We start from the raw sequence: 15316 nt of genomic DNA, 5'->3' as shown, positions 1-15316 counted from the left end.
TAACCAGAAAGAAGAAGATGGGAGAAAAGAACTCTTGCTTTTCCATGGAAAAGAACAGAGCAAAGCGGCAGCAAAGTATGTATAAGATAGGATTTGAGGGTAATTTTGTCATTAACTAAGTTAATGCATGTATTGGAATCTTTTACATTAGTAATACATAGAAAAATGGTGGTATAACTAATACATAGTTTAATACACAATACAATGTACAACTAATGTAAGTATTGTTTATATACAAGCTGAAAAATGACACAAAACAAGGTGTTAATAATACACAAAATTAATACATGCATTATTTTTCCTAATACGCTCTACCAAAAGTCACCTTAGAAAGTTAGGGAAAGGAAAAGGGGATTAACAACAGCAACACAATGAAGAAAACAAATTAAAGCTAAAGAACAGAAAAAGAAAAGGAGGAAGAGAACAACATTTGTGGAAAAAAGAAACAACAAAACAAAGAGAGAAAATGAGAAGGGAGAAAAAGAAGGGGGCGTGAGATTAGAGAGAAAAAATATAGACACGAAAAAAAAAACCAAAAAAAAGAAAGACAACCAAAGAAAACAACAAGAGAATGAAAACACACGGACAGAAAGAAAACCAAAAAAAAAAAAACTAACATTTTGAAGAAAAATCAAAAGAAAAACTAAGAGTGAAACAGAAAAGGAAAAGAAAAAAAAGAAGAGTTACAGTTTGAGTTTTGGAGTCTCGTTCAAGTTTTCAGTGATGACATTCGTGCTTCTTTTTAATTAGTTCATCATATTGGTTCTTGTTCGATCTAGCACTATTTATTTTATAATTTTTACTGTGAGTCAAATCATGAATGAAGTTATTCTAATGGATTGTTATATTATTTAGTGTGTGTAGTTTATTATTTTTATGTAGTTTTCTGTATGTCTTCATTTATAACTTGTTTGTCATTTTGAAATGAAGTTAATTAGATTAGAGTTTTGAAGTTTGGATGAGATAATTGTTAAAGTTGTTAATGTTAAAAGATGTAGTGGTACATTTAATTAACGTGCGATTAGTGTAATTGTGTTACACACTAGAACTAGAATATAGAAATCATGAATGCATGCATGCAAAAACCAAAAAAAAAAGAAAGTTATGTTAAAATGTTATAGTAAAATTCCCAGGGGCCTCTAGTAATACTTGTTGGTTGATTCATTTGGCCCAATTCACAATAGACGTATAGTGGTATAAACTTTCGAATCTTAGAATTAGGATTGGTTTAATTTCTCATGGACTATAAATACTAAAAGTTTGTTCTCGATCAGCTCCCTACGGAGCAAAAGGCTACCTGCCGTGACTCAAAGTTAGAGTTGATTTAGGAAATGTATTTGTTGAATAAAAAATATATAATACTTAATATATATTTCAACATATTTTGCATAAAAAAAAGAAGAGACACACATGCATCATACGTAAATGACAATCGGTGGAATGGAATGCTCTCATAGTCAAGTTTCATGGTGTTTGTTTGAATTTATTTCATGACTATTTGTTGGCTTATTCTTTAGTTGAACATATTACAAATTTAAGTATGTGATTTCATCAAACATGGTCTCACGGTGCTTTGGGTTTGCATTAATTAAAGAGAATAGATTTGGGGATCATATTAAAGATTAACATAATATGGTTAGTTTTGTGTATTTTTTTAGTTATTATTTATTATTTTATTTTATTATTATTCATTGTAATTAATAAATTTTAATAATTTTTATTGTTACTTTAATTGATTGCCTTGAATAAATATTTCTTAAAGGTAATTGTTAAAGTTAAATAGCATTGTGATAAGATAAAATTTTTACGAGTTTATAAACGGCCAACCAACGCCTTTAACGTTAGGTAAGTTTTTTAGGTACGTTAAAATATTCGTCTCAATTGAGTATGCGGCACACACATCTTTTTTGAGACATTTAAAAATTCAAGGATTCAATAATGCACTTTGGCAAATATTTTTCTAAAATTGACTTTCACGGATTTATTTAAATATAAGATAATAGACAAGTTTTTGGTATAATTAAAGATGAGCAATTTAAGCCCTGCAAACATAATTTATCCAAAATAGTTAAAGCTAAGAATAAGTCAATAAAAGCGACTGTGCTAGAACCACGGGACTCGAGGGGTGCCTCACACCTACCCTTCGATCAACAGAATTCCTTACCCAGTCTTCTGTTTTCGCAGACCAAAATAAAAGAGTCATTTTCTTTTGACTAGGGATTCAAAAAGGTGACTTGGAACACCATAACTCAATTCCAAGTGGCGACTTTGTAAATAAATTAATCCTTATTCAAAACCGTCACTTTAATTGGAAAAAACCTTCGACTCGACCCTCTAGCGAAAAAAGGAGTGTGACAGCAATATATAATGGGAATTTAAGGTTTCAACAAATATTCAACACCCAATATATGTTTAATTTAAAGAACGGAAAAGGGCCTAAAATGCCCTTCAACTATGTAAAATGATGCAAAAATGTCCTTCGTCTAACTATTAAGCCTAAAATGCCCTTCCCGTCAACCTATTAGGCCCAAAATGCGCTTCTCGTCTACATATTGGGCCTAAAATACGCTTCACATCTATCTATTGGGCCTATTTTTTCCTTTTATTTAAGGAAATTACATGAAAAGGTCATCCTTAAGATTTAACTATATAAATAATAGTACTTTTTCAATATTACAAAAATAAATATATTTTTTTTACATATATAGTCATTTAAAAAACATAATTATAATTCCTAATGTAATGCTATAATAAATTATCAATTCACCTTAATTTAAGAGATATATTTTCAATTTTCAAATTAAAAGTGGAAAGATAATACTTGCTTTCAAATCTTTCTCTCTCTTGTATTCAAAATTCAAATATTTTTACATAAATCATGTATTCCATTATTTGCCCGTGTATGTTTCTTTTTATTTTCATGTATGTTAATCATCTAATATTATTTTATTATCGTGTATTTTTAATTCTAATGTAATGGATTAACCATAATTTTTTATGAATAAATATTCATGGAATAAAAGTCATTATGTAGAAAGTACAAATATACCATATATTTTGTTATATAAATATAATTTATGTCAAAGTTAGATTATTATTATATTTTTGATATAATTTATGGGATAAATATTCATGATATATCTCATTAAGTACTTTTCTTGTTAAAAATTATTTATTAAATATAAATATATATTTTCAGTATTACATGGTATAAACTTTTTATATCTAAACTATACCATGTATGTTTATGATATAAATATAATTTATATGTTATAATATATCATGTATTTATGGTATAAATATAATTTGTATGATATAAATATAACATGTATTTTTATAATATAAATATAATTTGTATAATATATAAATATACCATGAATTTTATTCTATAAATATATCATATATTTTTATGGAGCCGTCGTGAAAGCAGACAATAAAAATGAAAAACATAAAATTTTGATATAGTATATAAAAAATGAATGAACAAAGGTTTTCATAAAAATAGGCAATAAATAAGAAATATGAGGATTTAATATATAGTTGTTTTTCTATATATTAGAATCTGTTATAAAAGTAAATATTTTATATGCTATATCTGACAACCAACTAATAAGACAATGTATATGTAATAATTTTCTTAAAATGACTATTTATGTTGTTTTTCCTTTAATTTATCAGATCAATTTAGAATGATGAAAAATTGATATTGTGCACTATTTATTTGGTAATATAAAAAGGATAGAAATTTTATGTTGTTAATAAAGATAAGTTGTAGTATTATGTAATTTTTTCTTAAATAAAAGGGGCAAAATAGTCCCAATAGATAAACGAAAAGGGCATTTTAGGCTCAATAGGTAGACAGGAAGGGCATTTTAGACCCAATGGGTAGATAGAGGACATTTTTTCACCATTTCACATAGTTGAAGGGCATTTTAGGTCCTTTTCCGTTTAACAATTACAACCAGCACCATTGTTTTACAAGTTTAATTCTCAACAAAATTCAACAATTATACCTAAATTTAAGTTAAACACGAGTTGCTAACACTCAAGTGAATACAACATGATGGTTTTCAGCAATGGTGGTGGTACAAAGAGTATGACATGGTTTTTCAGCAATGGTGATGAAATAAAGCAACACCTATGGATTTTCAACAACACCGACGGGTTAGTGTACACGGGTTTTCAATAATGGTGATGAAATACAGCAACACCAATGGGTTTTCAACAACACCAATGACTTATTTCTCTTCAAACTAGGATGGTGTAATTGATCAAGAAGAAACCCTACCGCATGGCTTATTTCTCTTGAAAATGCAATGGTGTAATTGAAGAAGAAATCCTCGTTATTTCTCTTTATTTCATCAGCTCAATATTAATGTTTTATGATTTTTGTTTTTGGGTAATTAGAAACTGGAGGGAATAAAATATATATGGGAGGGAATATAATATTTTAGTATAAAAAATATTGAAGGAAATATCATATTTTGGTGTAAATTTTATAAAAGTTATAATACAACACTTACAAATTATTGTTTTAAATTAAAAAAATAGCCACATTCTAAAAATGTGACCATATTTGTAAAAGGCATTGCCAATTATATAATAATATGAAAACACTTATAAAGTGTAGCCTATAGTATCAAAGAGAACGCTTTACAAGAGTTGGTAAAATTATCGTGGCTTAAAGCTAAAACTTAAGACTACATTTTAAAAGCGTGCCCAAAACTATTTTAGGCAACACTTTATAAGTGTTGTTCAGATTTAGTGTGGCCGTAGGCCAAAAATATTATAGTGAGAGTGAGATGGTCACCCGAAGAAGGCTTGAGTTCAGATAACTCATAGCCCGAAACTGTGTTTTACCGATAGAACTTTATTATGTCACAAAATAGGGATTGTAGACTAGCAATGTCCTTATGGCATAATATGTATTATTTTCCCTAATTCTTGTGGCAATCGGGCTAACGGCGGAATCCGCATAGCCCATGGATTAGTACGTATGTAGGGTGACCCATCTAGCTCAGAAGTAAAATAAAGAGTTGAGTCATGATTATAAGAAAATGTTTTGAAGTTCATCAAATTATGCCCATATGTTTTCATTTACATTATGCTAAATTGTTTTTATAAAATGCTCTCACTTATGTTGTGTAAAAATATGTTATTTTTGTATTGTTCGACATACCAGTATTTTCGAGTATTGACCCCCTACATTTCAGGATCTAAGGCCCAGTCCCGTAGTCCTGCAAACCAGTAGATATTTTTCCTCCGACATTCAGAGTTGGCGAGCCTCCTTTTCTTTGATAGGCAAATCTATTCAGATATTAGTTTTAGTTATTTTATTGTCTAGCCGGGGGCTTTTTCCCAACTTAGTCAAATTATTGCTTTTAGTCTAGTAAGAGGCTTCGTAGAGTGTTTTAGATTGGATTTGGGTTTTTCCCTTTTGATAAAATGTTATGAAGTTTTAAATTTGATTTTGGGACTACCATTTTTTCGGTTATCTTTCGTATTTTATTTCATATGAGTTATGCTTATGATTATATATTAAGGGGACTCTCAGGATTTAATGGTTTGAGATGCCCATCTCAGCCAGGGCCTCAGTTTGGGTCATGACAAGTTTGGTATTAGAGCATGATTCATGGTCCCAGGGTGTCTACGAAGACATGTCTAGTAGAGTCTTGCTTATGGGGGTGTTGTACACCACACTTATAATCAGGAGGCTACCCGACATTTATGAGTTATTTCACATTCTTTCATACTCTAGTTCATGCTATAGCATCGTCCATACAGAAGTGATCTAAATTCCTTGCTTACTTAAATTTTTGAGACATGCCTCATTGTCGAGGCGATACAATTTTAAGAGTTTATATTTCCTAATGAAGTGGTCCTTTCTGATTAAGTTATCCATAAAGTTATAATATCACAAGGACTTGAGAGGAGTCCATTAGTGATTCAAAGTGTATTAATTCTAGTGTATACCTCTATCTTAATGCAATCGTGCTTTTCAACCTAAGGTACGAAGTGTATTCAATTTCTTTAAAAAAATCCTTGTTGCAGATGTCATGCTTAAGGGCAGAGATATATGATAGAATGTTAAAACAGTATTACCACTTGAGTAGTAGTATATGTTAAGGTGTCATAACCTATTGGTAGTAAGATGATCCCGAAGCTAGCTATATGAAGTCACAAGTCTAGAAGTCAGAGTGAGGGTAATTTTTGCATAAAGGAGCTAGTTTTAGTTGTATAACCTTTGATTGAGAGATGGGTTGCTATTTTATAGTGATAGACTAATGTTGTAGCAAGATTTTATAGATTTTATGGTAGTTTGTGAAGGAAGTGATTGGCTATGATTGTTATTTATTCAAAATAGTGAAAGAGCCCAGAGTGGATAGTAATAGTAGTTATAGAAATCATTTTTAGGCTCTAAATGGAAAGGGGTAGATTGGTCGATAAGTTATGGGTAGAGACTCATTAATGTATATGGAATTTGAATGTAGTGGTGGATGTATGCGTGGGTAAGTAAATATGATGCGAGAAAGTAGAATATATTGATAAGATCATAATGGGTTGTATTATAAGATTAAGATCAATTGTCCCTATTATGTGAGTTTACCCCCCCCCCCCTCCCCCGTCCAATTTTCTTTTTTTTTCTAGTAGTTGTAAGTTAGTACTACATGTGAGAAGGTATGTAGTGGATTTTGAGGTGTAGTATTAATGCCACAGAGGGGATGTGATTAAAGGTAGTAGTTAAGTGAAATGAGGTATTTGGGTTGATTTCCCAATTTGATGGACTAGTATAATAAGCAGCATGCTTCATCGGTGTTACATGATTGGGTTAGACAATAGGCTTGAACTTTAGATGTGAATTTTGGTGGTAAGAATAGTAGCTTATGATTAATGATGCATATTTTATGGGAATGAATTATTAGGCTTGATGTGATGTGTGAAAGATCTTAGGTTGATGACTTATAAAATACTGGAGTATGTAATTGTGATATATACATGAGTTCTAGTATTGAAGTTGAAATAGTGGCTAAATCATCTGATAGTAGGATCCTTAAGTTATAAGAATATAGTGTACTCGGTTTTGAGTTATGAATGTCATGTACACCTAGTCTATGTTCACAAGTTTCTTAGAATGGAGAAATATAGGGAGTTGTTACATGGTGTTATATACAACTGAATTGAGGGAGAAATTAATAGACTATGTGAACCATTGGTGTAGTTTTAGAAATTTTGCTATGTTATGAGGTTATGATATTAGAGGTGTAATGCTAGTATTCTAAGGAGTTGAAGATAGAGTGTTAAGAGTCTAGAAGCATGGATGTCTATGACTATGATAATGTTAGTCATAAGTCGATGACTTTAAGGGTTAGAGGAAGATATGATAAGTGCTCCTGAAGAGGATGTCCTAAAAAGAATTTAATGTTTTTATATTAAAATTATTGAGGGGATTTTGTGTTCATGTGTACTGATACCCCCATTGTGTTGAGAATTATTATTATAGATTTGATGAGGGGATATGTCTGCAAGTTTAGGATTGTGAATTTGATCTAAGGGGGAGATGATGAACTAAGGTAGTTTTTGAATTTTCTTATGGTGGCTAGTTTCAAGGAAGAGTCATGATAAATCTACTCCTATTCAAGCAAACTCCTCCTACTTCTATTTAAGAGGTTATCTACCAATGCCTTATGTATTCAAGTCATGCATATACCTAAGGTTCGAATTATCTATGCAACTTATGTCTATGTTCCGTCCTCCAAACTAAAAGCAATAATGCCCCCAGCAATATAAGTTTTCAAATATTCAAGCTCTGTGTTATGATTGTTCACGATCCATAACTCCATGTTTCATGTCATGCTTATTTCTAAGGAACGATGTTTTTATATGTTACCGAGTCACTTTATGTTGGGATTAGCCCAAAGTGATAAAGTACTTGCAAACTCATGAATATCTCAGCTCTGAAAATAAGAAGCAATAGCTTCAATTATCAATCCTTATCTCAATTGTTGACTTCATGATTTCTAACCTTACGTTATACGACTCATGGTGTATGCGCTCATGTTTCTCACTGTGATATGTCCTAAGAACTTATGTTATATTGTGTTTATGCTGAACGACTCTCTACTCATGATCCAGACACTTGATATATGATGTACTTTATATTTATTGTGTCGTATCTTCACCTCATGTCCCAACTTGAGTAGTACAATAAGTATAAGTTATAATAGAATAGTGTTACTCTCATTCATGGTGCCTATGACCCTCTTAATGATAGTACAATAGTAGCTATGGAAGAGTAGTACTGGCTTAGGTAGGGGAAGTATATATTCTCGAATATGAAAATTTTGATGTGATTTCTTTAGCTAAGGTTATAGGTGAAGGGGAAAAGAAAGAGATGAATTTTCGTTATGTGAAATAGTTAGAACGGAGAGATGTGGCAAAAATCCTTGTGAGAATGATAAAATTTATTGGTCGTAGTGGAGAGATCTATGAAGTGTGTGTAGTAAGGATAGGCTTGAATGTGGTGATTGATGAAAACACAAACCTAAGTACTATGTGGTTAGTACTCCCTGAAATTAAAACCCAAGGGTGTTTGATGGTAGTGATAAGGTAAAGTAATATTCTTAAAGAGATGTAGAGCTTGAGGTCCCATAGCTTAAGCTAACACCTTTTTTCTCTGAGTTAGGCTTCAACATTGAAGTACTATACAGTGGCACTCAAACTCTTGTGGTTGGATGTGTGATGGGAGAATTGTAACTTGGAAATGATGAAGTATAGTTTGGGGCACAGATAAGTAGTGTCTCTAAGTTTAAGTCTATTCATTGTATCTTGTAAGGTAGATAATGCTTCATTCCTATGTAATATTCCGTATTATTCTTAGCTCAGTTCGGTACCTAGTTACATGTATAAAAGGCTAAAAGCCTGAAAATTTCACTAAGTGTTGGGGACTTAGTCTTATTTTTGGCCTCTTAACTTTGAGGATTTTTAAATTGTTCTTTCTGACCTCGAGATGTAGGTTTTTGAGTTAATTCATGTTCAAGGGTGTAAGAAGTACGTCACGGGGAAGTTTTGGATTTTTTGAACGAGGATTGGGTTATGTTTGGATTTCGATTCCAGAACCTCACCGCTATAGCGGCGCATCGCGATGGGTATGGTGATGAACCCTTCATCGCGTCGTGGTGGGTATAGCGATGAGCCCTTTATCGCGTCACTAGCCTTCCAATTCGCATTTGAGTTGCGGATTTAATTTCTTGAGGGGCAGTTACGTCTTTTCCCATCAACCTAATTCATAAAAACACAAATTAAAATGCTGGTTAGGGTATTATTTTCCTATATTCTTCAAATTCCTCTAAGAAACAAACCCTAATCATCCCCCAAGTTCATCAATTTCACTCCTTTCTCTCCACGGAAAGCAAGAATTCAAATTCCCTAATCTGAGAACTTTCAAGAAAAGCATCAAGATTGTGTTTCTTTTCAAGTTTAAGGGTTTAAGGTATGTGTGATGTTCATCCATGGTCCCTTTTCACCCATGGAGTCCAATAATCCATTTTTATGTTTTAAATGATGAATTTTACATGTTTATGATGAATAAACTCCATGAAGCTCTTATGAATTTTGATTATAAATTATGTTTACAAGTGTTTTCGATGGGATCAGCCTTTTACATGTTTGAATGATGAAATTTCCATGTTAAATTCCTAATTCATGGTTTTAGTATGGTAACTATGTTTTTAATTCCATGTTTTACCCATTCTAATGCTTAAGTTCATGTTTTCCATGTATTTGATGAAGTGTTTAAATGTTGGGTTTTGAGCAATGATCCTTTTTTATGGGTTTTAAAGCTTTACATATCCTTATTGATACTTCCATTCTGCACTAGAGGGTTATGAACACCCGATACTTAGCTGTTTACATAATTTTAGTATCTTCAGAACAATTTCAAATAAATCATAAGTGTTTTCATTCAGTTAGTTATCATGATCAGTTGTTTGCTCAGTTAAGCTTACTTCAGTCCAGTAATCAGTGTCATTCAGTTTAGAGTAAGATTTAACACTGAGCAAACCCAGGGATGAGGGCTCACCTGCCAGGAGAGGTTTGACCTTTCGTAGTAGTCCCTTAGTTCCAGAACTACATAGCCAACGTAGGTTAGAGATATCAACATGCCAGTTGTGGGTTGATAAAGTGTTTACCTGCCAGTTGAGGGTAACACATATCTCATTAGAGCACCTGCCAAATGAGGGTGAATCATTAGTATTTTAGGACATTAGTTTAGTGGATCAACACTGCTCGTGTTATACCTGTGACACGGTACTGACACCATTCCAACTGGGGTTACAGGTTGGACCTTGATTAGCTCAGATTGGGGCATGTCGGTTAGATGATACCTCCCATAGTCTCAGTTTAGGTTTGCTTGACCATAACATACAGTTTATTAGTTATTCAGTTACTAGATTTTAGTATTTCAGTTTACAGAATATTTCAGTATCATGTTATATGTTTGGTCATACATTCTCAGATTTTACAGCTTTCACACATCTATGCATCAATTATCTCATGCTATTCAGTCAGTCATTCTTTCATGAGCACGAACCTATGCATTTCAGCCTAACCTTATCTCATATACTAATACATTCAAAGTACTGACCACATACTCTTCTTTGCGCTATGATGTTTGATATCATAGGTCTAAACGATTAGTTTCCCAAACATACTTAGACAATCTAGTGCTTCAGCAACAACAATAGTGGTAAGTCCTTATCTATCGAGGACATGATTATTTTATTTCAATTTATCTTAGAAGTTTAGTATTTCCATTCAGTCAAAGATAGTTGGAGGTTTGTCCCATCAACTCCACAGTCAGTCAGTTAGAGGCTTTTCAGACATTCAGACAGTTATTTAGTTTATTAGTTATTTAATTAGTCTTTTCCATATTTCTTCATATGTTTCAGATCTATGATTTAATTGTGTTTTAGTAATTAAAATCTTATGGAATTGTCAGTTTTTTTCCGCATATATTGTTTATTATTAGTTTACTCAGTGCTCACAACAGGTACCAGCTCATAGGTCAGCTTGTGGTCACTTGTAATCGTAAGCACCATTGTCACGATTTGGGGGTGGCCTCGGGTTGTGAAAAAACTTGTTATCATAGCCTAATGTTTTAAGTGTCCAAGGGAGTATGAAAATCCTTGTTGAGTAGAGTCTTGTACATAGGTGTGAAGCGCGTCATACTTATGGACAAGAGGCTACAAGACGTTTTAGGAAAAATTTCCCTTATTTTAGTATTCACGTCATGCCAAAAAAGATGATCCTCTATTTATGTTTTATTTGATCCCAAAGCATCACTTACTTTTGTGACTCCTTATGTAGATGTCAATTTTTGTTCAGTCCAAAAACATTAGCAGAGCTTTTTTCCATGTCTACCCAGTGGCTAAATCTATCATAGCCAGATGGGTATACAGAAGTTGCCCGATTACAGTATCCCAGAAAATCACTATAGTTGATTCAACCATTGAATGGAGGGTGAGTACCTCAGTGCGTAGGGGTCAGATGTATTTTCAGATCCCTTCTTAGGATCCCATGATAACATATGATCTAGAGCTAGAAATATGCACCCAGAAGTTTAGCAGTAGTAAAGTGGGGATAGTGTTATCTGAATTTAGTAGATTTTCTTATCCATGGGATTAGTTGTATGATAGGTGAACTAGAAGGCTTGAAATAGTATATGCAAGAATTTATGTTTATTAATTCAAAATTAAGTACGATGATGTAGGTGTGATTAAGAGATATGATATTAGTAGGCTATGAAGGATGTTAGTATGGTTCGTTAGGGTTTGGAGGTATCCATGTTAAGTGTTAGAATTTAAGTTTGAATCCTTGAAGATTGAGCTAATAGAAAGCAGGTCGAAGCACTAGATGGTGTGAACTCATGGTATGGTGATACTCCGAGAAATTCTAAGTTAGTGTTTAAGATATTATATGATGACTATTGGGGCTATAAAAAGTTAGGAGTTGTATCTCATAAGGGAGTATTAGCAGTGAGTTTTGCACTTTCAAGTGTAGTCTTTCAGGGTGAATTTATTACGAATGATTATTGTCATATTCCAAACTTTAGAGTAAAGTGGTTCCAGTTCAGTTTAGAGCTTATTAAAAGGGTCCTGTACACTTAAAATGATTGCTTAAATCTAAGGGGGAGATGATAGAATAAGTAACCAAGTCAGGCTCTCATATTCCAGTAGTAATGCCAGTATGTTGTAGAATAGTAGTAAGGGAGGATGATTCACAACCCATTATTATTTCGGTATTTTTACTTCAGTTATCACAATATATACTCATGCCTTACATGTCAGTTCCATGATCATATCTCAAATTCACGCACCTTTCATAGAATCATGTGCGCTTTCAGTTCTTAGTATAAGGAGTTCCAGTTGCTCAGCTGTACGAATCATATTCCATGAAATTTTTGAACTCCAAACTCAGGTCATGCTACTCATGACTTATATACTCATGCTTTACAGTATGTTCAATTCCATCATGCTACTCTCTTAATGATCAAAAAAATTTAGATTATGTTATGTATATCCTCAATTTTATCTCTGTAATGAGTCCAGGTCATGGATACTTTATCTCTCAGGCCTCATTTAAGCGTCCAAGTTATGCATAGTATTCTTTCATGCTTCAGGTCCTTATGCTCTAACCTTTCAGTGACCTCTCCTTATGAAATGGTTGTGGTGATGAACAGTTGTTTAGATGGGAGAGAATAAATATTTCATATTATGGAAAGATTGTTGTATTCTTGTTTGATCAAAGATTATAAGTGTGGAGTAAGATTGAGGCCAAGTTTTTGATATATGTCATGGCTAGTTTAAATTTTGTGTGTGATTTCCTTAAGAACAACGCCTAGAAGTTTTTATTGATAGAAGAATTAGAGAATATGAGAAAGATGCTTTTATGGGTGTTGTTTAAAAGTTCATATGTAGTTATGAATATAGGCTTGAATGTCGTGTTGATGTGTAAGTGGGTAGATGCATTACACGTTATTGAATGGCTAGCAAGAGGTTGAATATGGTTGTTGAAGAGGTAGTAAGAATTATTCACGAGATGAGAAGTTGTGAAAATGCATGGTGTGTTGAATTAATGACTCAGACTAGTATTACAGTGTTATGTGTGTACTTTGTAGATTCGAGTAGGCTTGAACATAGTGAGAGAATTCAATTCAGCTTAGACTTTAGTAGACTGAGTTGTCAGTGCCCATGCGAATATTTTTAGTAGCCTCAAGTAAAGTGTGGTATTGAAGTGAAATATATAGTTGAGGGAGTATTTGAGGAGTATGTTTAAGCTTGAGAGTTGCAGTTGTGTTGTCTAAGGCATAGCAATTCCAGTGTATGTTTCACAGGCCTATGTTCCATGTTACAGATTTATGGCCATATTAAGAGTCCTTACTAATATATCTTAGTCAGATCATGCCCAAGTTCTTTCCTTCTTACTATTACAATAACTTCTTAGAAAGAGTGTTGAAGAAATACTCCAGTTGAGTATAAGCTTTCCATATAATTCAGTCCGTATAGTCAGCAATTAGTTTAGTAGTCAGACAATAAGTTCCTATGGTTTTTCCATCTTCCGATCTAGTCTTACTATCAGAAGTTTCACGAATATTGCCATTCTAAGAGATAGTTTCACTACTAGAAAAAACAGGAAAAACAACCACAAAAAATGATCATATGTGGTCGCTTTTCCTTATTTTGTGACCACCAAAGCGACCACAAGGTATGGTCGCAAAAACAGTGGTAGCTTTTTCAAAACCGACCATATGATTATAATTCAATATTATTTTTTTTATAAAAAAATGATCAATTTTTTTTAGTTCAAAAAAGCGACCACCAGTGGTCGCTTTTATAAATTTTAAAAAATAATTTTTTTAATAAAGAAACCCATCAATCAAATATAATATGTAATCAACCATCATAACAATACAAACACTAAAATCAAATTGTTAACACAAATTTATCAATGTTCCAAAAGTAAACTATAAATTATACAAAAAAAAAAATGAGAGTAGGGGAACGGGAAATGGGAGAGCGGAGATGGGATTACAAGGTTGGCAATCAAAAGTCAAATTCTCAAAACGTTATCAGGATATTCCATATCAATCTTAAACAAGAAACACAAAAGGTAGATAGTACAAAGCATAAAGACATCAATAAATAACAAATACATTGTACACGACCTAATCCTCCTCTCACAAAGATTCTCCACTAAATCATTCACCTTTCAAGTACCTGCACTAAAATATTTTCAAGTCACTAATTCACTTCTCAAGTGACCACACTTTAGTAAATTCAAAACACAAGTTCTCATTTCAATTACCTACACTAAAACATTTTCAAGTCACTATTTCACTTCTCAAGTGACCACACTTTAGTAAATTTGAAACACAAGTCACCTTTCAAGTACCTAAACTTAAACATTTTCAAATCACCAATTCACTTATCAAGTGACCACACTTTAGCAAATTCAAAACATAAGTTCACCAGTCAAGTAACTACACTTAAACATTTTCGAGTTACTAAATCACTTCTCAAGTAACCACACTTTAGTAAATTCAAAACACAAGTTCACATTTCAATTACCTACACTCCACCAAAATATTATAAATATTATTTAAATGAATAACTTACAAAAATCACAATAATATAAAGAATTAAAAGAAATAATATTTGAAAAATGTAATGAATTAAAAATAAGGATAGAAAAACTACAGTATAATATAATTGCTGGAGTTAACAAAAACTCAATAAATGCACAAAAAGCAGAAATCTAAAATTTAGAATCAACAATAGATAGTCTAGAATATATATATATATATATATATATATATCAACATAACCTATATATATTTAAATAAAATGAACAAAGAAGAATTTATAATAGATGAAAAAACATATGAAATTACGAAGGATTAAAAATAAAAATAGTACTATCTAATTTAGGAAGAAGATATAAGAAATTAGGTGAATATTTATATTTAATGTTAGAAAAAGAAGAATTAAAATTAGAAGATAAGTTGGCAGCTATGGTAAGAATAGAAAGAGAAAACGAAGAGATTGACAGAAAAAAGGAAATAGATAAAATAAAACAACAAACCACAGAAGAAATACGAAAAATAGAAGAAACTAAAAATAGTAGGATTGCTGAATTAGAAAAAGAACTACAAATGCTAAAAGATTTATATGAAAAGAGATAGAAAGAAAAAGAAGAAAAAGATAAAGAACAAAAATTATTAAATGAGATAAATCAATTTAAAGAAAAATTAGAAATAAAA

Source organism: Capsicum annuum, chromosome 10, assembly GCF_002878395.1.
Source record: "Capsicum annuum cultivar UCD-10X-F1 chromosome 10, UCD10Xv1.1, whole genome shotgun sequence".
Classification (NCBI taxonomy): Eukaryota; Viridiplantae; Streptophyta; class Magnoliopsida; order Solanales; family Solanaceae; genus Capsicum; species Capsicum annuum.
This window is presented reverse-complemented; position numbering follows the sequence as displayed.